General features: G+C 37.0%; 1 long non-coding RNA gene across 1 annotated transcript; it reads right to left on the bottom strand.

Moving 5' to 3' along the window:
* Positions 1-292: 292 nt before the first annotated feature.
* Positions 293-24,848, bottom strand: LOC107969608 (uncharacterized). The gene is made up of 3 exons (XR_001711544.3): positions 24,633-24,848; positions 15,233-15,406; positions 293-584 (listed from the first exon to the last, which is right to left on the bottom strand). It is a non-coding gene; the product is annotated as an uncharacterized LOC107969608 (long non-coding RNA).
* Between the last annotated feature and the right edge of the window lie 271 nt (positions 24,849-25,119).

The raw sequence follows: 25,119 nt of genomic DNA on the forward strand, positions 1-25,119 counted from the left end.
GAAAATTTGTTTTACTCTTTTTGAGGTTATCTGCAATGGTATGTGTTGGTAAAATAATTGTTTGAATGTTTAACAAAAGATAAAAGTTATTTTCCTGCCATCTGAAATTATTCTTCTTCCTCTAGGGAAACATTAAGGATCCACTATTATTCATTTAATGGTCTTTTTTCAATGATCTTTTGTGGAATATGATAATTCATTTCTCTCAATGCTGGTTTAAATGGACATTCATCAAATGAACAGATATATTTGCTCCATATTTATAAAGCTATAGAAAGATGAACTTTTTTCCCCAAGTATTTTTTATTAATTTAAATGGCAATTACAGTAGGAAAAAAGACAATTTCTGGGACATAGGTCAGGTAAAATTAAATAGATTTTAGGAAATCCTTCAAGGGGAAAAAGTAATCAATTAAAAAAATACACATTGAGAACTATGTATGGAAAGTGAAGAGACACAGTCCCCCCTCTGTCTTAGAGATGCTCTTCCAGAAGTGGGTGGTCATATTGGCTGATTATTTCCATACAACTGAGATCTCTTCCAGGCATAGGATGATCTTGGCTTGTCTTCTTCTCCTCAGTGTCTGGAAACAAAAGGATGAACTGAACATGAAAATGAAAATCGGCCGGAGGCGGTGGCCCACGCCTGTAATCCCAGGCGTGGGATTTGGGAGGCCGAGGGGGCGGATCACGAGGTCAGGAGATTGAGACCATCCTGGCTAACACTGTGAAACCCCGTCTCTACTAAAAATACAAAAAATTAGCAGGGAGTGGTGGCGGGCGCCTGTAGTTCTAGCTACTTGGGAGGCTGAGGCAGGAGAATGGCGTGAACCTGGGAGGCAGAGCATGCAGTGAGCCGAGATCGCGCCACTGCACTCCCAGCCTGGGCTACAGAGTGAGACTCCATCTCAAAAACAAAACAAAACAAAACAAAACAAAACAAAAAAACAACAAAAAAACCTATTTATTCTTAAAATTAGAAAATTGCAGTGACAAGGACACTTTGGTTAGCCCAGTAAATAGATTTCTTTAATTCTAACCTTCAGAAGGCTCTAAAATGCTTGCTGGTGCAACCCTATGTTTTATTGCAGCTTATTCACAAGAATAGTTTACATATTTTTCCATATAGAACACTACTGTAAACTTTATTAGCTTTAGCTAATATTTATGCATATCAGTGTTTATGGTAGTAAATCATTACTAAAGGAGTGAATACCACCATGGAGTCAACTATTGATTTGCAGATTTGAGAATTTCAACATTCTGCCAATTAAATTCTACATTTAGACCAACTCTTTTATAGATGATAAAACTGGAACACTACAGAGATAAGGAATTTATCCAAAGTCATACACACAATTAGAGCCAGAATTAGCCTGGAATCCAGATTTCCAGATTTCTGGCCTGAAGCTCTTCCTGTTGCCTTCACACTTACATGGGGTCAGTTTTCCCATGGGTTAGTTCTTATCTTTAGCATTTATGAAGTTTCTCTTCTGAGATGTCAAGTTATTTTATATATATATATATATAATATGTATATTATATATATTTTTTCTCTGTCTATATATATATATATATATATATATATTTTTTTTTTTTTTTTTTTTTGAGACAGGATCTCACTCTGTCACCCAGGCTGGAGTGCAATGGCATGATCTTGGCTCACTGCAACCTCTGCCTTCTGGCCTCAAGTGATTCTCCTGCTTCAGCCTCCTAAGTAGCTGGGACTACAGGCACACACCATTACACCTGGCTAATTTTTTGTACTTTTTGTAAAGACAGGGATTTGTCATGTTGCCCAGGCTGGTCTTGAACTCATGAGCTCAGGTGATCCACTCGCCTCGGACTCCCAAAGTTCTGGGATTACAGGCGTGAGCCACCACGCCCAGCCTCATTTTATATATTGTTAATAGCAAGATTAGATCAATTCTCTAGAATAATTTGTATTATATCTGTCTGGATGTATTATTTGTAGTCACTTTTGAAAAATGGTGGATTGTTTAGAGGCATTTTATTTTCCTGGAGCATTGGAGATATCTGAAAATAGCCAAATGCAGTAGAAGGAAGCCACACCCAGAAACCTGGATTATAGTTCTGTCTTAATCACTGATCCTGCAGAAGTTGCTTAATGTTATAGCATCTCAGTTTTTCAGCTTGTAGAATAGAGATCATAATATCTATTTAAATCTCTCATATGGTCAGTATAAAGATAAAATAGACTAATGATGATGAAAACATGTTAGACAGGTGTAATATGCTTTATGTCTATAGCAAAGCTAGGGAACTTTTAAAAAGATCATTTAAACTTGTAACATGTTTAGACTGGCCAAATGATAAGCCTATAAAGACATATTTATATTGTTTGCTTTGGGAGTTTCTTAGTTTCTTAGGCTGACTGCTATCATTGATGACTCTACAGGTGTGGTGATAAAAATAAACATCCTATTTATTTTGTCATGCAGTTCTGATGAAATACATTGTTGTGAGCTTAAAGAGCAATGACTACTACTAATTAAAATTATGCCAAATTTTATAACATCCTAAGGAAGGTTGGACAGAACTGACTCACTTCCATTGTACACGGTGTTCTCACTTAGCAAACAAGAACACAGTGGACTCCTGAAGCTTGAGACGTGAACGTTTTCTATCAGTTTCAAGGAACTTGTACATTATTTGCACAGCTGTTCTGTCATATCGCTTTTACAGAAGACAGAAATTACTCCAAAGTCTCTCAGTAATAATAATGATAAAAATAATACCTATAATTTCTTGGTCTCCTATTTTATGTCAGTCATTGTGCAAAGGTTTTACATGCATTATTTCTAATTCTCAAAGCAACTCTATAAAAGGTGAGTATTATTATACCTACTTTACTTTATAATATCCTTATCGAAAGAAAGTAAGATACGTTATAATTTGTCAATTTCCATTTGTATTATGGCAGGTATGCTTGCATTTCTTCTCCTGACTGTTCTCTCAGATAAGCAGATGCAAACATTATGAATTCCAGCTAGCAGATAAACTAGGACAAATGAAGCTAAATAACTTGCTTAAATATCAATAAGACTTCTGACTGGGACTTTAATTTTTTTTTTTTTTTGAGACGAAGTCTCACTCTTGTTCCCCAGGCTGGAGTGTAATGGCGCCATCTCGGCGCACTGCAACCTCCGCCTCCTGGGTTCAAGCGATTCTCCTGCCTCAGCCTCCTGACTAGCTGAGATTACAGGCGTCTGCCACCATGCCTGGCTAATTTTTGTATTTTTAGTAGAGACGGGTTTTCACCATGTTGGCCAAGCTGGTCTCGGACCCCTGACTTCAGCTGATCCGCCCACCTTGGCCTTCCAATGTGCTGGGATTACAGGCGTGGGCCACTGCGCCCGGCCGGGACTTTAGTTTTTATAGTTTCTCTGTAAGATACTTTTTACTTTTTCATTAGGTCATTGGTTTTCAAATTAATGAATTCAACAGTTATATGCTGGACATGTTTCAGATTGTAGGGAGGAAACAGACATAGCCTCCACCCTAACTGGGTGGAGATGAACTGAAATCAGAGCTCTTTGAACAGGCCTACCTTTGGGGTTTTGGATGGTGTCATCTTTCACTTTCCTTTCTCCCGCAATGTATTTACACAGATTAACATAGGTTTAAATAGTTAAAATAACTCATCATCACTACCACTTATTGAGCATCTTGTTTAAAGTGCTCTGCTTATATTATCTTATTTAATCTCTATGGCACCCTGGTAGAAAGGATGATACTACTTTTTTTTTGCCTGGGAGGAAGAGAAACATGAAGAGGATGAGCTGCAAGATAGCAAGAGGCAGAGGTCAGAGTCAAGCCTAATCTCCATGTTCCAAAGCCAGCCATTCTGTCTCCTACCTCATAGGGCCTCTTGGGTAACAGGCATCAGGTTTTTTTAAAGAGCAACTGGTGAAGCCATCATCTCTCTTACCCTGTAGGCTACAAGGGCAAGGAGAAGTGATGGATGCAGGGAGTTCAGAGAAAGGGGAAAACCTGGGTCCTTTGCCTATTAAAAAAAATATTTATAATAATAAATATTATTTATTACAGGAAAGTTTGTGTTTTTTTGTTTGTTTTTGTTTTTCTTTTTTTTTTAAAGAGTTTAGTAGTAGCAGGCTAGCATTGTGAGCTTTATGAAAGGGGAGATTTGACTTTTGAACCCTCTCCATGAAGTGGCTTAGTTATGGCACTGAGAATTCAAACACCAAACTTGTATTATGTGGCAAACTGGAGACTTGGGAAGATTAAGGGAAATCTTGGGGAAATGATTGGATGAAAAGTTTCAAAGCCCCTAGCTAGGATCATTACTAGTTTTTCAATGTATTTAATACTAAGCTAAGTTCTATATTTGAAAAAGTTTAGCTAGTCTATATGGTGAGATTTCTTTCACATCATTTCTGTTTAATTTCTCATATTTGATCCTAAATGTCCAGCTCTCCTCACAACACCACTCCCTGTAAATGGATCATAGTTCTGCTTGCTGAAGTACAGCTTCTTATCTAGTAGAGCTCCAAATATATGTAATTAATGAGTAAAAGTAAAGATAAAGAATTCCAGTTAGCATGTTGTTGGCATAGTTATTACTTTTGGCAGGTGTTGATGAATTGTTTTACCTTGTTGATTGTAGAATCACTTTCTAAAGAAGAAAAAAGTGCTTAATCAATCATATTCTATTACATGTACAATGCTACTTCTCTGCTTTGTATCTTGAAAAACAGATGTCAGTTTCTTATTTCTAGCAGGCAGCCCAACTTCTTGATACACTGATTTAAATCACCTATTAATCAGTTTTTGATTCCTAATTTTTCCACCTCAACAATAACTCAATAGATAGTACTTTGTTTTAAAGTCTGTTAGAATACCAGAAGGATGTTTTATTTTTAAGTACTGAAAGAATGTAATAAAATAAAATGTAAATTATATAACTAACCATTGATAAAAATCAGGTAAAGGGATAATCTTTAACTGTATCTTTATTCTATATATTTTAAATAGATAAACTGTATATCATTTTCAGGATTATTTATTTGATATTGTACTAGCCACTTGGAACTTTTTTTTTTTTTTTTCGAGATAGGGTCTTACTCTGTTACCTAGGCTGGAGTGCAGTGGCACAATCTTGGCTCACTGCAACTTCCACCTCTCAGGCTCAGGCCATCCTCCCATCTCAGCCTCCCAAGTAACTGAGACCACAGGCACATTCCACCACACCCAGCTGATTTTTTTTCTTTTTGTATTTTTGGCAGAGACAGGGTTTTGCCACATTGCCCAGGCTGGTATCAAACTTCTGAGCTCAAGTGATCCGCCTGCTTCAGCATCCCAAAGTGCTGGGATTACAGGTGTGAGCCACTGCACCCGGCCAACTTGGAACATTTTTAATGTACTACTATACTTTGGTCCTAAATTCATTTAAAATTGTGAATTTTAAGAGTATTTGTTATTTTATTTATTCATTTATTAAAAATGTATTAAGTACATACTGCTTGTCAGTCTTGGGTCACATTGCTTAAAGGCTTAAAATACATTTAGTATCAGGCTCTAGGGAATTATGATACGAAATGACATAGTTCAACGTTTACAGATACCTTTGTTATTTTATCACTTAGTATACAAGGCAATATTGAACATGTTTGAGTGGCTTATGAATGTTTAAAGATCACTTGGATCATTGATAAATGATTGGATTCTGCCTCACTGTCTTTACTGACAAAATATTCAGAAAAATAATTACCATGTTAGAAAATAATAACTGATGATACATTTTTCTATGCCCTAAAGTATGATAACGGAAAATAGTTCAAGAGAAAAACCACAAGTTAAAACCAGAAAATGCTCAGTGCTTAGACATTTTTCTTTCAGTTCCTTTACTAATCTTGTCCAGCAACTTCATTTTATAAATAAACCAAACCTGGTGACCAGTTGTTCAACCTGAAATTTCCTCATATTCTTAATCTTTAAAAGTAAGAGTTTAAGTGACTTTGACTTTCAAAGAGATTTTTAAAGGCCTGAGGCCCAACCACACCCCAGATTGATTGGATTAGATTCCCCAGAGGTGGAATCTAGGCCATGGAATTTTTTTTTTTTAAGTTCCCAGGTGATTTCAATGTGTAGAACTGGGGATAGCAACTCTGAGCTCCAAACTCTTATAGCAGTGCCTTTTCACAGCGTTTTTGGGGCTTCTCCTCCACATTTTACTCTTTTTCACAGCTGATTCCTTTGAAGAGTAATTATTGTTTCTCTTTAAAGTCAATTTAGTCTATTCACTTTAGGATATTAGTGAAGGTTTAGGTGTGTCATTTCATAATTTTAAAACATTTTCTGTTATTCTAATTTGAGTTTTTCTGTTTTCTCTTTTTTGCTATGCTATTCCACCCTATGAATGACAACTTTGACTACTTAGAGCAACCATAACTGTAAAATGTGTATAGAGGAAAGCTATGAGTTAGTAATATTTCCTGCAAGCTACAAATTCCACATTAATAATATTATCTTAGGGTCAAGACATATAGAAGTCAATTTTAACATCCTAGTTAATAGCTCCATAGGTTTATAATGTCTCTTACTTCTTTAGCAATAAAAGATTATTTAAGTTTAAAGTTTAAAATTCTTGGCCGGGAGTGGTGGCTCACGCCTGTAATCCCAGCACTTTGGGAGGCCAAGGCGGGTGGATCACGTGAGGTCAGGAGTTCGAGACCAGCCAGACCAATGTGGTGAAATCCCGTCTCTACTAAAAATACAAAAATTAGCCAGGTGTGGTGGTATGCACCTGTAGTCCTAGCTACTGGAGAGGCTGAGACAGGAGAACTGCTTGAACCTGGGAGGCAGAGGGTGCAGTGAGCCAAGATAGTGCCATAGCACTCCAGCCTGGGCCACAGAGCAAGACTCTGTCTCAAAAAAAAAAAAAAAAAAAAATTCTTCAACATTTTCCATGATCTTGAAAAATAGTTTGACATTATGTATGCATTAAATTATAGATTTAGGCTGGTTGCGGTTGCTCATGCCTGTAATCCCAGCACTTTGGGAGGCTGAGGCAGGTGGATCACTTGAGCTTGGGAGTTAGAAACCATCCTGGCCAACATGGTGAAACCCCGTCTCTACTAAAATACAAAAATTAGCCGGGCGTGGTGGCGCATGCCTGTAATCCCAGCTACTGGGGAGGCTGAGGTGGGAGAATCGCTTGAACCCGGGAGGTGGAGGTTGCAGTGAGCCCAGATGGCACCACTGCACTGCAGCCTGGGTGACAGAGTGAGATTCCATCTCAAAAAAAAAAAAAAAATTATAGATTTAATTGTAATTGTATTCATTTACACTTCCAAAAAGACAATTTGATTCAATAGATTAACTACTAAATCACACCAGAATTATAACAACATGTTATATTATGACACTTTCTACTGGAGATCCCCATTAATCATTAGTTCAGAGCCTCCTTACCCTAAACTGGACTATTAAGAAAAGACAATGTTGAACCATAAGCCATTTAGATACAACTTATACCACAATAAGAAACATAGGTGGTTTGCTTGGGACTTACCTTACCCTCTCCTTAGGTGTTTTTTTTTTTTCCTCTTCCACTTTTTTGATCAGACCTTTCTGATCATTTCACTGTTTCTAGTCAGTCTTCTGTGATTCTCTTCTCTAATGTCCTTGTTTTCTCTTCTCTTTCCTAAGCAAGTTGTTTGCTTAAGGTAACAAGTCACCAGCTTCCATTTGTACCATCTTTTCTATCAATGTTAACCCACCATATAAACATCCTCCCTCCTCAAACAACTACTCTTGCTTTGTAATTTACTCTTCAGTCTCTGTAAACATTTGAGGATAAAAGTGTGCCAGTGGTCTAACAAGATTCTGGCTAAAGCAGAGAAGGCCAGGTAGTATCTTGACTAGCTGCTATGGAACTTGGCCTTTCCTTTGAAGGCCCACGACATACTCTAGTTGATGTCCAGGTCTAAAAGGGTCTTGAGAGACTAAGTAGCAATAGCTAAAATCCAAACAAAACTTAAGTAGATACCAAAATACCAATTTAATAATTTACTGTAAGAAAACAGCAGGAGAAGGGAGAAGCTAACAACCTTCATAGTCAGCTCATGTTCTTCGTGTAGTTATCTACACAGGAATCATAATTAGAAATTTCCTTTGGTGAGATTAAAGCCAAAATAAAAATAATTTCCATCAATTTATGAAGGGTATCTCTGTCATATAGAATAAGAAGCATCAATCTAGCTTAGGTAATGTAAATGGGTAAATTCAACCCGGAGGGGAATTTGGAAACTGGAGAAGTCAGGCCTCTTTGAGGTTCTCTCAGTCACTCTGATCCAAAGCATTATTGCCCCAGTTTTGCCAGAGCACTGACTTTTCAATGAAAGTCGGAAATCTGAATTTCAAAAAAATCACTGCGTTATGGCTAAATCTGTTTCAAATTTGAGCATCGAAATAAATAATGATAGCAAAATTATAATCCATTGTATTTATATGTATGAATTATGATCAATAGAATGAATTGATACTGATATGTAAGTAAATAAAATCAAAGGAGAGGAGGTAAAGGTTTTCCTTATAGTAGAAAGCTGACAACAAATGACAGTGGAATGGGGGAAATGACCATTTGGCAGCCATGATAATAGTGATTAACTCAGGCAGAAGTCACTGATAAATGCTATCATTAATGTGTAAAAGTTTGAGAAATAATAGGATAGTTCCATATTATCAAATTAGCTCCCCATCAAATTTGTATTAATTACAAAGGAGAAAATAGTAATTTTACAGTGGAGAAACCTGGCAGAAAATACCTTAACACAGTGATTAAAGTTGACATCACCAATAATAGGGCAAATCAACATGAGTAGCTCCTGATATGATGCACTAGAAAGATAGGAACATCACTCTGCGATATTCTTCAAAACATGCTTAAAGGTAACCTAATCACAAACATCTGACAAATCCAAATTGTGGGCCATTCATAAAACAAGTGATGTGTATGATTTAAATGTCACTGCCATGAAGGACTGAGGAACAGTTTCAGATAAAAGGAAGCTAAAGAGACATGACAATGGAATCAATGCTTGAGCTGGGATTTGTGTTATTATTGTAAAGGACATTAATGGGACATTAGTGAAATCTGAATAAAGTCTGTGGAAAAAAGGTGACAGTATTGAACCAATGTTAATTTTTTGATTTTGATAATTGTGACATGGCTAGATAAGAAATATACTCTGAAGTATTTAGAAGTAAAAGGGCATTATGTCTCCAACTTATGATCAAATAGTTAAAAAAATTATACACATATACTGAGAAAGAAAGATGATAAAGCAAATGTAAAATACTAACATTAACATTTGGGTTAAGAGTAAACAGGAATTCTTTGTACTATTCTTGCAGCTTTTCTGTCAGTTGGAAATTTTACCAAAATGTAACTGTGAAAACAGTCACTAGTGTGAATCAATGCTCTCTACAAAGAACTTACACCCAGAAATGGAACTCTTGAAGTCCTTTGGGTCAATCTCTGGAGTTACAGTGTGACAGAATGCATGAGGATCAGGTAGCTGTGTTATTCCTTTTCTTTTTGTTCTCTTCCTTAGATATCTTAATATGGTTGTCAATGCCACAGTTTTAAATACTGAGAGATCCCAACCAGAGCTGCACTCTGATTCAAGGACAATTTCAGCTTCCTATTTACAAGTCATTGCCCAGGACAGTGCCTGATATTTTTAGGAACAACTTCCACCTCTCAGAGTTATTTTCAGTTTAATTTTTTTCAGGAGGCAGTCCTGAATTTCAAGTTTTAGGGTATAACTTCCAAATATTGATAATATCTTTACCATCTCTTCTCCTAGGTGGACTAAATCCGTGGCAGCCGCAGCCCTAACTAAATTGCTTTATTATTTAAAATTTTGAATTCCCTATGGGCTAATAATCTTTACTTATTACTGGATTTCTTTGTCCCTGGCCTAGCCTTGGGCATACACAGGACTTCCCCTTCAATAGCATTTATTATAGTCATGTTAGTAATTACATATTACCTGAAAGCAAATGCTTTCAGTGAACACATTAATGTACCATTCAGCAAGTGCCCTTGAATTATAACAAGGATTTCCATTTTAATAAGGCTTGACTAAAGTGCAGCAGTCTCTGCAAATTATCTAAAGTGGTACAGTACCTGCACTAGAAATTCAGTCATGCCTGTGTTAGGGATCAACAGAGGCAAGCTTATTTCCACCCTCGTTTCTCTTCCTTAAAAGGAAAGAATTACTGGATAATCCACTTTAATAGCAGAGGAAGCAGCAAATTGATTTTTTGACAGGATTACTGAGGAGAATGATGAGGAGTGGGTGGAATTGACTGAGCAAAATGAGAGATGAATGATAATGGCCAAGGATAAGCCAGGATCCTGATAGTGAATGTTGGGCATAAGCTAAAATAACCAAAATACTGTTTTTGAAGTTGTCTGGAGGGAGGAAAACCATATGTAGATGGATTTTCAAACAATTAAATTTAAGGCTTTTCTGTGATCGTCATAGAAACCATTCTGTAAAACAAAATGTGGCATATGTCAAATACTACCATGTGGAATATGGGATTTTAGCCTGAAGATTTTGATGGGAAGAATGCTACTTCTGGACAGAGAAAGATTAGAAAATATAGGTGGCAAAGAGAAGGAAAGAGAGTAGGCGGAAGAGAAAGGCTTTGATCTTGCTTTAGTAAAGACTGAGAGGACCAGTCAGGAATAAGGTGGAGAAATAAGAGGGGAAGTTAGGTGGAGGGAGGCTGGAAAGGAGAAAAGCGTTGTAACAACTGGCATTTCAGATAAATGGTTCTCTGAAACCGTTTCTAAATTTGACAGGAGCAACATTCACTGACAGCTTAAAGTCTAGTAAGGATAAATATTTCAAATATTTCAACCAAGTGGGACAGGTTCTTCTCCCACAAATGGTGGGGAAGGAATCTGCCTGCTTGCCCTTTTTCTCAGAATAAAGAAAGCTATCTTCTTTCTGTTCTTCTCTGAAATATCTGAGCAGTGAGCCTGTTGAGAGGGAGGAACAAGCAGAAATGTCTCTAGCCAGGCTGAGGCAGAGTTATGGCCATTTTTGCTCTCAGAAAATAATGAGTTTCTACAGAGACTGCTCAGCAGCTGAGAACAGTTGTGTTTTGTTTTGTTTGAGACGGAGTCTCATTCTGTCATCCAGGCTGGAGTGTAGTGGCGTGATCTTGGCTCATTGCAACCACCTCTTCCCGGGTTCAAGTGATTCTCCTGCCTCAACCTCCTGAGTAGCTGAGATTACAGGCAGGCGCCACCACGCCCGGATAATTTTTGCATTTTTGCTAGAGATGGGGTTTCGCCATGTTGGCCAGGCTGAGAAAACTGTTTTTAAGGCTGTTTTGTCAATTCAATGGCCATGATGCTTTGTTGTAGAGAGACCTGGCTTCAGACTCTGGCTTTGTTTTTATCAGCAAATTTCTTTGTCTTCCTTCCCATTATCAAATTTACAAACCAACGCACATGTGCACCTGTTTTCTACTTCTTTGCCTTACAATACAGAGGCAGTGTTCCTCTTGTGTTAATGGCTATTCTCTGCATTTGAGTTACAGACCCTATTTTCTCTCGCTTTCTCTAGGAATGCACAGTGTTCTTTCAATATTTTCTACGACAGACACTGCTCCTCTCTACTGGGTCTTTTCTATTAGCATGAAGACAGGTCTTAATATCTCCTATGTTGAAAAAGACCTCACTTGCAAACACGTCTCTCCTCGTTTCTCAGCTCCCTTTCATAATCACATCCTTCCTCTCCCCACCTCTCATGTATTCTTCCACCCCCTCCAATCCATATTCTACTATTACTTTTGACAGGATTGCTGAGGAGAATGATGAGGAGTGGGTGGAACTGAAAGAGCAAAATGAGAGATGAGGGATAATGGCCAAGGATTAGCCAGTATCCTGATAGTGAATGTTGGGCATAAGCTAAAATAACCAAAATACTGTTTTTGAAATTATCTGGAGGGAGGAAAACCATATTTAGAAGAATTTTCTCCAATCCATATTCTACTATTACTTCCTAAAGAACTTTTTCGTGTTTGTTAGTGAGTTCTATGTAGCCAAATCCAATAGATGCTCTCTGTCTTTTTTTTCTAAATTCTTATCAGAATTTGCATCTAGTTGGAATTTTTCTGTACTTGACACATTTTGCAATTCCTTTCCTTCTCTCTCTCTCTTTCTTTCCTTTTATTTGTTAACATGATTTTTGCCTCTCTATACAATGCAAATGGAAAGGATGACCTTGTGTAGAAGGCAGGGAATGTGCAAGTAACAGAGTGGAACCACACAGCCAGAGTTTGAATCATCGATGTGTTCCCCTTGGTGTTTTTAACTTTTCTTTCTTTCTCTTTTTTTTTTTTCTGAGATGAAGTTTCACTCTTGTTGTCCAGGCTGGAGTGCAATGGCACGATCTTGGGTTACTGCAACCTCCGCCTCCCAGGTTCAAGCAATTCTCCTGCCTCAGCTGCCCAAGTAGCTGGGATTATAGGCATGCACAACCATGCCCAGCTAATTTTTTGTATTTTTAGTAGAGACAGGGTTTCACCATGTTGGCCAGGCTGGTCTTGAACTCCTGACCTCAGGTGATCCACCCACCTCAGCCTCCCAAAGTGCTGAGATTACAGGTGTGAGCCACCGCGCCCAGCTATTTAACTTTTCTAAACCTCAGTTTTCTAATCTTTAAAATGTGGACGATAAAACAAACCTCCTAGAGTTGGTGTGAGAAGTATATGAGACTATAAATACAGAGTTATTTGTATAAGGTTTGGTACATAATGAACATTCCACAACTCTTACCTAATAATTTTGCTGTTCACTTTTTATTCCCCAACAGCCAATCCAATGCTTGGAACCCAGTAGGCTCTTATTAATTATTTGTTCAATGATTAAATAAAGGAATAAGTTGTAGACTCAATTTAATTCATACAGTTGTTTTGAGGACAAGTCAAAGCATATATGAAGTGATTAAGACAGTGCCTGGTACACTGGGAGTGCTCAATAAAACCGTATTATCATTAGTACTCAGAAAGGCTGCTGATCCAATCAATTAATATGATTAAGAACTATTCTCAGGGCTCTTATTTAAAGCAATCATCATTTTAAACTGTCCACGGGGCCCCAACCCCTCATAATAAAGGACATAAGCTCCTGCAATTGTCTGCCTTTTTTTCATTTTCCTTCCTCTCACTTTCCTGGATCCCCACCAAGAAATAAATTGGCTGAAACAATTTTTATTTTATTTTAGCAATCCTTGCCTTGAATCCTATCTCTCTCCAATTACCGTCACATTTCTCTTCTTTTTATTACAATAAAACTATTTAAAGGAGTTGTCCATAATCTCTGTCTCTGGTTTTTCCTCTCCAATTCTCCCTTAAGCTATTCCAATCATACTAGCTTCATATCTCTCCACAGAAACTTCCTTTGTCAAGGTGGTTAATGACTTTACACAATTGTCAAATCAAATGTTAAATTCTGGATCCTTAATGTACCTGACAGATCAGCAGCATTGACAGTTACTTCCTCTTTTTTTTTTTTTGGTAAGTTTTTTACTTGGTTTTCAGGACACTGTTCCATTCATTCCTGATTATTCTTGTGCGTAACTTCTGCCTACTTTTTCTTAGTTTCGCCTTTGCTGGTTCCTCCTCATGTTTCCAACTTCTAAATTTTGTCTCAGTATTAGACTCTCACCTTCTTTATTTTAGTTTCTACATAACTTCAACCAATGCCATAGCTTTAAATATCCTCTAAAAGCTGACGATTCCCAAGTTTATACTTTCACCTTCAACCTCTCTGCAACTCCATACATACAAATGGCTACTTGGTTTTTTCATTTGGGTATCTATTAGGCATCTCAAATGTAACATGTTCAAATCTGTAGTCTTGATCCCAGCTTCCTCTTGCTCCCCCAATTTTACCTCCTCCCCAGTTTTCCCATCTTGGTATGACGACTCCATCCTTTTTCAGTTGCTTGAACCAAAAACCTTATGCTCATCTTTGATTATTCTATATGCCTTAGGCCATAAACAAATCTTGCAGGTCTATCTGGAAAAATAGATCATGAATACAACTACTTCTTATCACCTCAAGGGCACTTTCCTTTCTCTGAGCCAGGATCACCTCTGAATGTGATTACTGCAGTAGCTGTCTCTTTAGTCTCCCGGCTTCCCGCTCCTATCTTCCATACAGCTACCAGAATAATTCTTTTAAAATGCCACCTCATTACTCTCCTCAAAACCATCAAATCAGTTTCCATTGAGAGCAAAAGCTAAATAACTTACAAGGCCTGAATGTTCTATAGAATCTTTCTGCCCTTCTCTGGCCCCAGCACCTTTATGAACCTATTCTCCCACCCCTTTCCCTTGCTTGACTCCAATCACAACAGCCAGCTTCCTATATATAGAACAGTCTAAGGGTAGCCCTGCTCCATGGGGTTTGGCATTGTTGTTCCCTGCCTGGATCTTTTTTTCGCCAGATATATTTACATGGCTCATTCCTCACCTTCTTCAAGTCTCCAGTGTCTCCTTTCTGAGAGGCCTTCTTTAACCATCCAGTGTGAAATTGTACTCCCGCCATCACCATCATTATCATCTTTAACCTGTTTATTTTTCTTCATTTTACCCATCACCCACTGACACATGATATATTTGTTTACAGTCACTAGTAAATTCCATGAGAATAGGGACTGTATTCTATTCACCTCTTTACTCCTTGACCCTAGAATGGTAGGCATTAAAAATATTTGCCAAATCAGTAAATGGATTAGTAAATATTTTGATGTTCTACTGACTTCTAAGTTTTTCTACTTAGGTTAAGCTTTTGCTTATTAACGGTAACCTGATAGAAATGACAAATGCTCCCTTTGGTACAGTGATTTGTATTATAGATAGAAAAATGTTGAATTTTTTGATGTCTCTCAAATTCCCCTAAGTAGGTGACTGTTCCTTTCTTCTATGCATATAACTAGCTCTACCTACTTCCAAAATCCAACTTTATTTATGGTAGATTTTGTTTCAACTTTAAATCACTCTACACATTGCAATGCATTTATATTATTATGGGATGACTCATTACAGGACTTTAAATATTCCCAGGCCCTCCTTTCTCGGCTCCTCCCTGTCACCTACTAATTGACTATTTAAAATGGGCATGGGGAAGAAAATCTTGTTTGAAGGCAGGACTTACTGTGATTCAGAGTTGATAAATGTGCCTTTTGGCTTTTTGTTCTCCCAGAGACACAGTGTAGCTTGTTTAATCTCCTGCTTCGTCAGTGACCAAGTGCAATCTGGTTTCCATTTGAAGCTAGTTGTGCTTCTGATGTGATGATTAGCATATCCATTGAGGGGTCACAGCATCCTCCTAGGAACAGAACAACACCATAAAATATAAAACCTCCCTAGTGACTTTCATTCCAAAGCCAGGCCTATATATGAAAGTTATTTGTGCAATTGTGATGATGATCAACAACGACAAAACCAACTTAAATTTCAAACATTTCTTCCTTTTTCTTTATTTTTCCTTTTTATGAACCAGCTGTCTGGACATGAAGTGCCATGTTTGCCCTCAGTTTTTCATGTATATTGCATATTAGATTAAGCCTAAACTCCCACCAAAACCTTATTTAAAAGTTTCAGTATTTTGTGATTTATCAATAATAATAATTTAAAATTTAAAACATGTCTTCCACAGGAAACTTGAAAGTGTTTTTGCTTCTCTTCTTCCAGGAAAATCTTATAATTGAGAGCTAGTGAATACATGCCCTAACACTTTCTAAATGTGTTAGAAATGTTTGGTAGCAACTTAGATGCTACTGATGATAATAATTACAAACATCATAATTATGACATTTATTTAGTACAACTTGTGTCCACATAGTCATGTGGTGAGCTAATTAGTATGTGAGCATCTTTGTGAGTGCCAACTTAACTACCAGATTGCCTTTAAAAATTGGCCAGTTGCGGTGGCTCATGCCTGTAATCCCAGCACTTTGGGAGGCCAAGGTGGGAGGATCACCTGAGGTCAGGAGTTCAAGACCAGCCTGGCCAACATAGTGAAACTCCATCTCTACTAAAAATATAAAAACTAGCCAGGTGTGGTGGTGTGCACCTGTAATCCAGCTACTCAGGAGGCTGAGGAGAAGAATCATTTGAACCCGGGAGACAGAGGCTGCAGTGAGCCAAGATCGCGCCATTGCACTCCGCCACTGCACTCCAGCCTGGGCAACAGAGCAAGACTCCGTCTCAAAATAATAAATAAATAAATAAATCCATAAGAGGTAATACTTCTAATAAAACAAATATAGAGTAGGGTTAACTTTCCTATTCATAAGAGGTCTCTTTACCATCAGCCTTTCCCCCATCTTGATCATCTAGTGTAGGTAGATAAATCTTCTTAAGACATTGTTTACTCATGCTGTGTCACTATTAAAAGCCTTTAATTGTTTTGCATTTCCAATAGATGCTAACTCAATTTTACACACACACACACACACACACACACACACACACACACACTGGGTGCCTACTCAGTATTTTCTTATAAGAAAAGGCAGTAGGCTAAGCTAGCAGGAAACTACAAGAATAAAAAAGATACAGCTCCTGTCCTCAAATACAGTTTTACAAGGTTGGATAAGGGCAGAATTTGACATCTTTACACTCAATGCCTTTTAAAATCTTACCCTAACCTACTTTTCTAACTTTATCTTCCACTGAACCTTAAATAAATTCTCCACTTAAGACTAAATGTCTACTTATTCTCCCCAATTTGTGCATCCTTGATTCTTACCCAGTTCATATTTTTTCTAACCTATTTTCTCACTTTTTTTCCTGTAATTCCTGCTCAAATTATACCTTGTTCCCTCATCCTAGTCTACACAGATTTCCCCCTTTACTTCGACATCATACACTGATTTGCTAGTGAAGTTTTTATGCATGTATCTTATCTTCCCAAGTTGATTGTGACCTTCCTAAGGACAGAACTGTGTCTTGTTTATTTTTATATGCCTCACACCGATCCCAGACCATGCTACCTTTGAGGGATTACTTTTCAGATGGTTTGCTCATCACTAACCACATTGTAAAGTGGTACCTTCTGGACCGAACTTCATGATGCAGATAATCTACTCTACAGGCTGAAGACTTTTATTATCCTTACACTTCTCCAATTTCTGGTATATACATAACATATTCTAAAAGTGGTTTGTTCATATTTATTGGTAATATTTACTTTTTACAAAAAGTAAACTTAAGGCTTTTAAAAGTTAATTACTTGGTTTGTATCCTTGCTTCTTAACAGCTATTAGGGCATGTGAATTATGGCATTTATTATTAAAAAATGAGTCAGCATTTATAATTTCTAGTAGTGACTGATAATAAGGGGACAAGTTAAAATATGCAACTCTAACAATAAATAAAAATAGTTGGAAAGAAGTTGGGGGATGAGAGAAATTCTTGTCAGTGTGAAGCTTTGTCGGTGTTAAAAGTTGACCACTTTTTAAATTATTCAATAGTTTATGATTTTTTTCTCTAGCTACACTTTTATCACATTAAAAGAAACCCCTACTTTGCTCTTTAATTCTGCAGGAAAATTTGTTTGAAAATCTTTCAGATGTCAAGATTTGATATAGAAATACATTAATTGCTGTTGTTTCAATTGGGCATTGTGTTACAATAGAAGTTATTCTGTTTTAAAGAGTTGAGTCTGATCCTCCTCTAAACTATGCATTATTGGCAAATGAAACAAAATAAATAAAATTAATCTTTGAGGAGCTGCAGTAAAACAAAATCCTCCTAATATAAATAACACTAGAACAGAATGTGCCTGTTAAAACAATAACAACAAGAACAGCCAGACGCCTGCAATTCCAGCACTTTTGGGAGGCTGAGGCAGGAGAACTGCATGAGTCCAGTAGTTTGAGACCAGTCTGGGCAACATAGTGAGACTCCATCTCTACAACAAATGAAAAATTAGCCAGGCATGGTGGTGCACACCTGTAGTCCCAGTTACTCAGGAGGCTGAGGCAGGAGGATTGCTTTAGCCCAGGAGGTCGAGGCTGCAATAAGTCGTGATTGCACCACTGCACTCCAGCCTGGGTGACAGAGTGAGACCCTGTCTCAAAAAATAAATGAATAAAATATCAACAACAACAGAACTGAACTGACCACAGTCATTCACAGCCAACCGAAAAATTCCTTTTCATGTTTCAGCAGGATTCCTACTCTATTGTATAAGGTGTTTAACAATAGAAGCAATGAAATCATATGGAAATTCTTACTGTTACTCAAGACACTTCCTATAACAGTATTAGCTGGCCAACATATAGATTTACAATTTACATATTGTTTTCTTGAATTTATTTGATCAAAAGAGGAATTGGTGACATAAGGAGATGGAAAAATATGAGCTGATTTTATAAAAAATAATTTTTAGGTTAGTTGTAATTATTCATTTAGTTGTCATGGTAAAATATTTTGTAGTAGTCTTAATTATGTCTTCACAAATACCTTATTTCCTCAACTAGATCATAAACTCATTGAAAGCTTTCCACAAATTTTATTTTTTTGCATTTATCTTATGTATAGAAAAGAAATTTTTATGTGTTCTCTGCTTAATAAATGTGTTTTGCATTTTTATTAAGAAAGGAGATGTGGGGCTAAAAGTATGATTTATGTACTACTTGGATTAGCAATTTACAGAAAATAAGAACATAGTAAAATATACTCTGTCTATTTTTAGCATATTTCAATAGATACCTCAGAGCCTAATCTAGATGCTAGAGAACGACGTTATTTTATTTTGTAAATGCACACGTACTAGCTAATAAAAGGCTCAAATTAACAGCACAGTAAATTTGATTTTATCATGTACATAAACTGATGACTAATATATAAGCTTTTGTTATATAGGCAAATTTATCACAGTACAAGAAGTAAATCACAGGAGAATTAAATTAGGCAAATAAGTAGAAAACAAGTTAAAAAAAGTATATTAATAAAATGATCTGTGAGAGTTTTTTGGTAAAAATACCAGGGTGACGTAAAATTTAACAACTTCTAGAAACTTTTCCCTTTTATACTTTTTAAAAAAGGCAATATAGCACTAAACAGAGAGTGAGAGAAAATGTTTTATTTCCAAAAAAACTTTTTAAAAAAGTCCAATTTCTTGGCTATTTTTTTTTAAAGCAAATGTAAATTATGAGGAACAAGAAGCTTTGAATAATGAGTCTTTGATATTGTATTACTGTACATTTAATAATTTAACACTGATAAGCTATTTAGAAGGCAACAATTTTATTTACAACTTTATTTTCTTAATGGCTATGATTTATATTACCCTTTCCTTCTGAATTTGCTGAAAGTTTATAATAACCATTGTGTGAGTGTTTATAAAATTATAGACTCAAAATTTTTTAGAGACCTCCTTAAAAACCTCTTGGCAAATCTGTTTCCCACCATAGCAATTCACAGCAACACGGCTTAACATAGCCCCTTAGCTATTGCACATACATTTGGAGCATCACGCTTAGTGTTTTATAGACGATTCTTAATTTGGCAGTAAATGTCCCACATTCTATGCAATCCCACAATTGGTCTTTATTCTGCCCTGTAAAATCTGTCTTGCCCTTTGAATCAACCTCCCTCCCCACTCTCTTTTGTTCTGTTAAAATTTCTAGTTTCCCCCCAACAAAAACTCACAGTTTTTTTTGGCTGTCAACCATCATTCTAGTAGATTTGTTTTATACTCCTTCAGCTTCTCAGGAGTGTCCTTCTTAAAGTTTTTGACTCCTGGAACTGAACACACTTCTGGGGTTGATATAAGCAACATGTTGATCTCATACCTTTCTTATTCTGAACATGAATTTTCTGGTAACACAGCCAACAGGACATTTGTTTTTAGCATCTACCTAGCACTAATGCTTACATTAATCTTAATTAAATCACAGATCCATATCTCAGTAACTATTAACCTGGTTCTTATGCAACCTGAGCTTGTGAAGTGCATATTTTGAAACTCAATTGCACAGTTTTACAAATACATTTTTTTTGGATTTCATGTTGCCAGGATTGTTCTTAAGTCTTCTACATTTAGTCTTAGCATCTCTTCTTTCCGGTGCATCCTTACGGACTGCTGCCAGACTTGATATTTCCATTCTGTTTATGTAAGTCCTCTGCCCAAAAAACAAGGTAAGTCAAACATTTTGGCCTGGCATTCAAAATCCTGTGTAATAAGGCACTTTAGTGGCTCCAAAGTGCTTATGGAGAAAGCATGGCAGTGTGGACGGAGCATCTGTCAAATAGGCAGCAGGTCTAGTTTCTAGTCCGACTCTGATACTTGTTGTTTGCTAACTTAGAAAGTCACTCAGACTCAATTTCCTTAACTGTATTAAAATGAGAACAAAAGCAACCATCTACCTACTTCAAAGTTTTGTGCATGTTAGGAAAGATAATGCATGTGGAAATGAAGGCCTATAAAACTGCAAGTTGCTGATAATACAGAGAATGCCAAGCCCCTATCATGCTGTTGAAAGTCTTTTATGTTCTCATCCTGACCTACTTTCCAATCTTGTTTTCTGCTTCTTGCTGCTGCATCCTTACCTGAACATTTAAATGCTTTTTATTTCTCACTAGTCCCTAAACACTTTCATATATTCATGCTTTTATGTGTTTGCTAAAACTGCCTGGAATATTTGCCCTAAACTTACTAGCTCTTTTTCTCTCTCCCTTACTTCCACTGGGAGAACTCCTACCCCTAATTCAAGGCCAAACTCAAATGCCATCTCTTTCTTAAAGACTTGATTTCCTTAGCCAGAATTAATATCTTCCTTCCTAATATTCCTATAGAAGTCAATCTATAACCTCAATATTTTATTTTCATATCCTATCCTATATTCCAGGCAATTTTATTCCCATTCATTTGCCCAACATGAGGGGCAGTTGCATGTCTTACATACTCTATATTTTCGCAGTACTCAGAATTGTGCTTTCTTGTTATTGCCATTTTTATAAGATTGAGGTGTAGGCAAGGCAGAGAGGTCAAGTCATTTGCTAAACTTAAGTTATCTTAAAAAGAAGCAAGAAGATGCTTGTCTGTCTGATTTGAAATCTTGGGCTTTTTCTACAGTGCCTTACAGGCTTCTCCACCTCCATCTTGAGGACTCTCAGTAAATGTTTGCTAATATGAATTAACACTCAACTTATTTTCTTCCTGAGCCTCATCTTCCTCCTTTAGTGCTCCTTTTAGGGAATTGTATATCTTTGCTCTGGAATTTTGAAATATACTTTCATGTCATCTGGAGAGCATTGTTTACTGTATCCATATTGACCATCTTTTGCTCTTAAGGTTAAAGTGGTATTGTTTTTCTCTCTTAGGATTTTTATAATTTTCACATCCCCAGTGAGATAGTTCTTGCTGATCAGAATAAATCTAGATTAACAACTACTCAATGTTTCCTATAACTTCTTATTTTAATTAATTAATTAATTAATTAATTTATTTTATTATACTTTAAGTTCTAGGGTACATGTGCACAACGTGCAGGTTTATTACATATGTATACATGTGCCATGTTGGTGTGCTTGCACCCATTAACTAGTCATTTACATTAGGTGTATCTCCTAATGCTATCCCTCCCCCGCTCCCTTAACTTCTAAAGTATGACATTCAGTATCACATGTTCTGTTCTGATGAAAATCATGTTAAAAGTCTGCTGGTAGTGAAGCAATGCCCAGTGCATGCTTGGAACACATCCCTGGGCGCTCTCCTTCACTCTGCTTGCTTGCTTACCTTGGACTGATTTTCCTGGATTGAACCTTTTCCAAATTATCCCTGCTTCTGATGTCTTACCAGTTCCATGCCATGAGGTAGCCAGATGCAGAATTTAGTTCAGCTCAGGTCTTGGGGTATTTATAACCCTATGCTTTTTACAACTAATCCATAGTTTCGAATCTGTGCCTGATAGACATATAATGAATTCTAGGGGTCTTTGACTTAATAATAGTGCCCCAAATTGATATTTATTGAATGCTTATTCTGTGTCAGGCACTGGGTTAAGGTCTTACATATATTGTCTCTTTTCAGGTCAGAGTGCTGAAAGTATTCCCTCCTCAACAGGTGAGAAAGCGAGGCTTATAAAGGTTAATTGACTTGCTTAAGGAGTGATAGGGCTTGATTCTAAGCCTGTCTTGTGCCAAAACCCATAGCCTTGGGCAGGACCTCATCATTTCTGTCTTTTCCCACCTGACAGCTAATCATGAACTGGCACTTATACCTATGTTATTGAAAATCATTTATTGTTTACATTCAATTTATATGTACCTATATATTTGAATTGTACATAGGTGGTGTAAACCAAAAATAAATTTCTAAGCCCCCCAACGGACTGAATGGACCCCTCTCTTGGCTAAGGGGATTCCAGGATTCCAAAAAAAACCTGAAAAAGGACCCAGGAGGTAGAGGTTGCAGTGTGCTGAGGTCGCACCACTGCACTCCAGCCTGGGCTACAGAGCGAGACTCCGTCTCAAACAAAACAAAACAAAACAAAACAAAACACCTGAAAAACTAGTTCGTGTCATGAGAGTAAAAGGGAGGAGATAGGTCTTGCCTCATTATACCCTCTCCCTGTTGTAGTTTAGACACAACTGACTAGCGTTAACATTAAAATAGAGATCCCAAGACTGACAGAGCAGACCCTTTACAGCAATAAGATAGCAAATCCAACCTGACTCTAGTATCACATGACATAACAGGCCCTAAAGGAAATCAAAGTATTTTAACACAAAATATATGTCTTTGGCATATTTTGGAGTGGGCTTGCAAAGCTGTCTTTTATGAGAAAAATTTACATCCTGTAGAGAATCCTCTTTCCTTACTAGGATTTTCCCTGATCCAGGAGAGATTTAACTAAGAGTCTGACATGTTTTAAGGTCTGATAACCTATACTTACCATCTGTTCTCTCTGAAGCCTGCTACCTGGAGGCTTCATTTACATAACAAGAACCTTGGCTTCCACAAACCCCCATATCTTAACCTCAAGCATTTCTTTCTGCTGACTTCAGCAATTTAGGAAAGGCTTAACTCTTTTAATCCATTGCCTATCAGAAAATCTTTGAATCTACTTATGACCTGGAATCCTCTCTCTCTTCCCCCTTTCGAGATGTCCCACCTTTCTGGGCCAAACAGATATATACCACCTTAGGGGTATTAATTTATGTCTTTACCTGTAACTTCTGTCTCCCTAAAATGTATAAAATCAACCTGAAACCCGACCACCTTGGGTACATATTCCTAGGACCTCTTCAGGCTGTGTCACAGGTTGTGGTCCTCACAGATACCTCAGAATAAACCTCTTCAAATATTTTACAGAGTTTGCCTTTTTCTAATCAACAGTGACTTTTGTATTTTTCTCATAACAATAAGTATTATACTAATAATATGCAAATTATTCAATAAACAATAAAAATACTTGCAGTTATTTTTTAACCCTGGACTTTAATATTCATAAAAAGCATTGGTATATAGCATGAGTTTTATAATAATAATAGATAACACCTAAAGAGTGTTTTCTAGATGGTAGATATTGTTTAAAGTGCTTTTCATGTATTATTTCATTTATCTTCTCAACCCAGCAAAACACGGTTATTATTCTTTTGTTTTTAAGTTAAGGAAAACAGAGGTGCAGAGATAGGTGTCTTTTGCCCTAGAGCCTAGCTATCCATGAACCAGCGGCATCTGTATCACCTGGGAACTTGTTAGAAATGCAGATTCTCAAGCCGCACCCTACACCCCACACCCACAAAATCAGAATATGCAAATAACAATATTCTTAGGTATTCATACGCACATTAAAGTTAGAGATACACTAACCTAAATCACACAGCTATGAGACTTTGAAACCAGAATTCTCAAACACTACAGGAGGTTGTCTTAATCTCAGAATGAAAAAATATTTCTGAATGAGAGATATTTTATATGCCAATGGATTATGTGAAACATAAGTAGGATTTTGCTTTTATAAATTATACTTAATGAAAATATTTCTCATAAATTACTTTTGTATTTGGTGACTTACCATAATCTAACTTTATTATTCTACTCTCCTCCTTCCCTTTTTAAATTCATTCTTTAAACATTCACTCATTTATTCCATAGGCATTTGTAGAGTGCCTAATATTGTCAAGCATTTTTTTTTTAGATGTGGGGAAACAAAGAAGAATTATATACAATTCCTGATCTTAAGACATTTAGTGGCATTGGAAGACAGACAATTACAAGTTTAAATGACTGACGTCGTAAAGTTACATACACAGTGCACTGGCAAGATAGCAGAAAGGATGTCTTAGTTGAGGTTCTACTGAAGCAGACCCTAAGATTCAAATGCAAGTAGTGCTTTTGGTAAGTAAAGGAAATGCCAATAGGAGGGTAGTTAAGGAAGATGGGAAAGGGAGAGTGGACAATGCAGGACATTATCAAGCCAGCTACTATGGATGACTAGAATCAAACCCCACTGGAGGGCTTGGGGGAGTCTGTATAAAAAACAAGCCCCAGACTTGTTTTCTATCCAACAGGTAGGGAGTTGGAATATTTATACCTGAACTTCCATTAGTCGTAGGTTGAAGTTGCTCCCGGGAGTATTCCTTTGGACCAATTTGGGCTTGCTCCACAGGCAAAAGACATGTGTCCTTGGGCAAAGAAATGCAGATACCAGCAGTTGGAAAGCAGGCTTGAATGCCCTGAGGTGGTGAGGGCTAGGGATATGGACCAGCCATCCACAGCCTCTGCTACAAAGAGGTACTTAAACCAGACTGAGAAGCTCAAGGAAAGCTCCAGTGAGAAAGTGATTCGAGTGTACTGTTGATGGCAAAAGATTTCCACTAGGCAGATATGGCAGAATCATGAATATCTTTTCCAGGAAGAAGGAACAGCATGTGCAGACAGAGAAGCATGAAAGAACATGCAAACTTAAGAAACTAAAAGTTGTTTAATGCTCCTCAAGTCTGAGAGGTTGCACCCAGAAATGAAACTGGACTAATAGATTGCACCAGATAAACAGGACTCTGTGCGCTATTTCGTGTTCA

The sequence above is a fragment of the Pan troglodytes genome, chromosome 1 (genome assembly GCF_028858775.2).
Source record: "Pan troglodytes isolate AG18354 chromosome 1, NHGRI_mPanTro3-v2.0_pri, whole genome shotgun sequence".
Taxonomy (NCBI): domain Eukaryota; kingdom Metazoa; phylum Chordata; class Mammalia; order Primates; family Hominidae; genus Pan; species Pan troglodytes.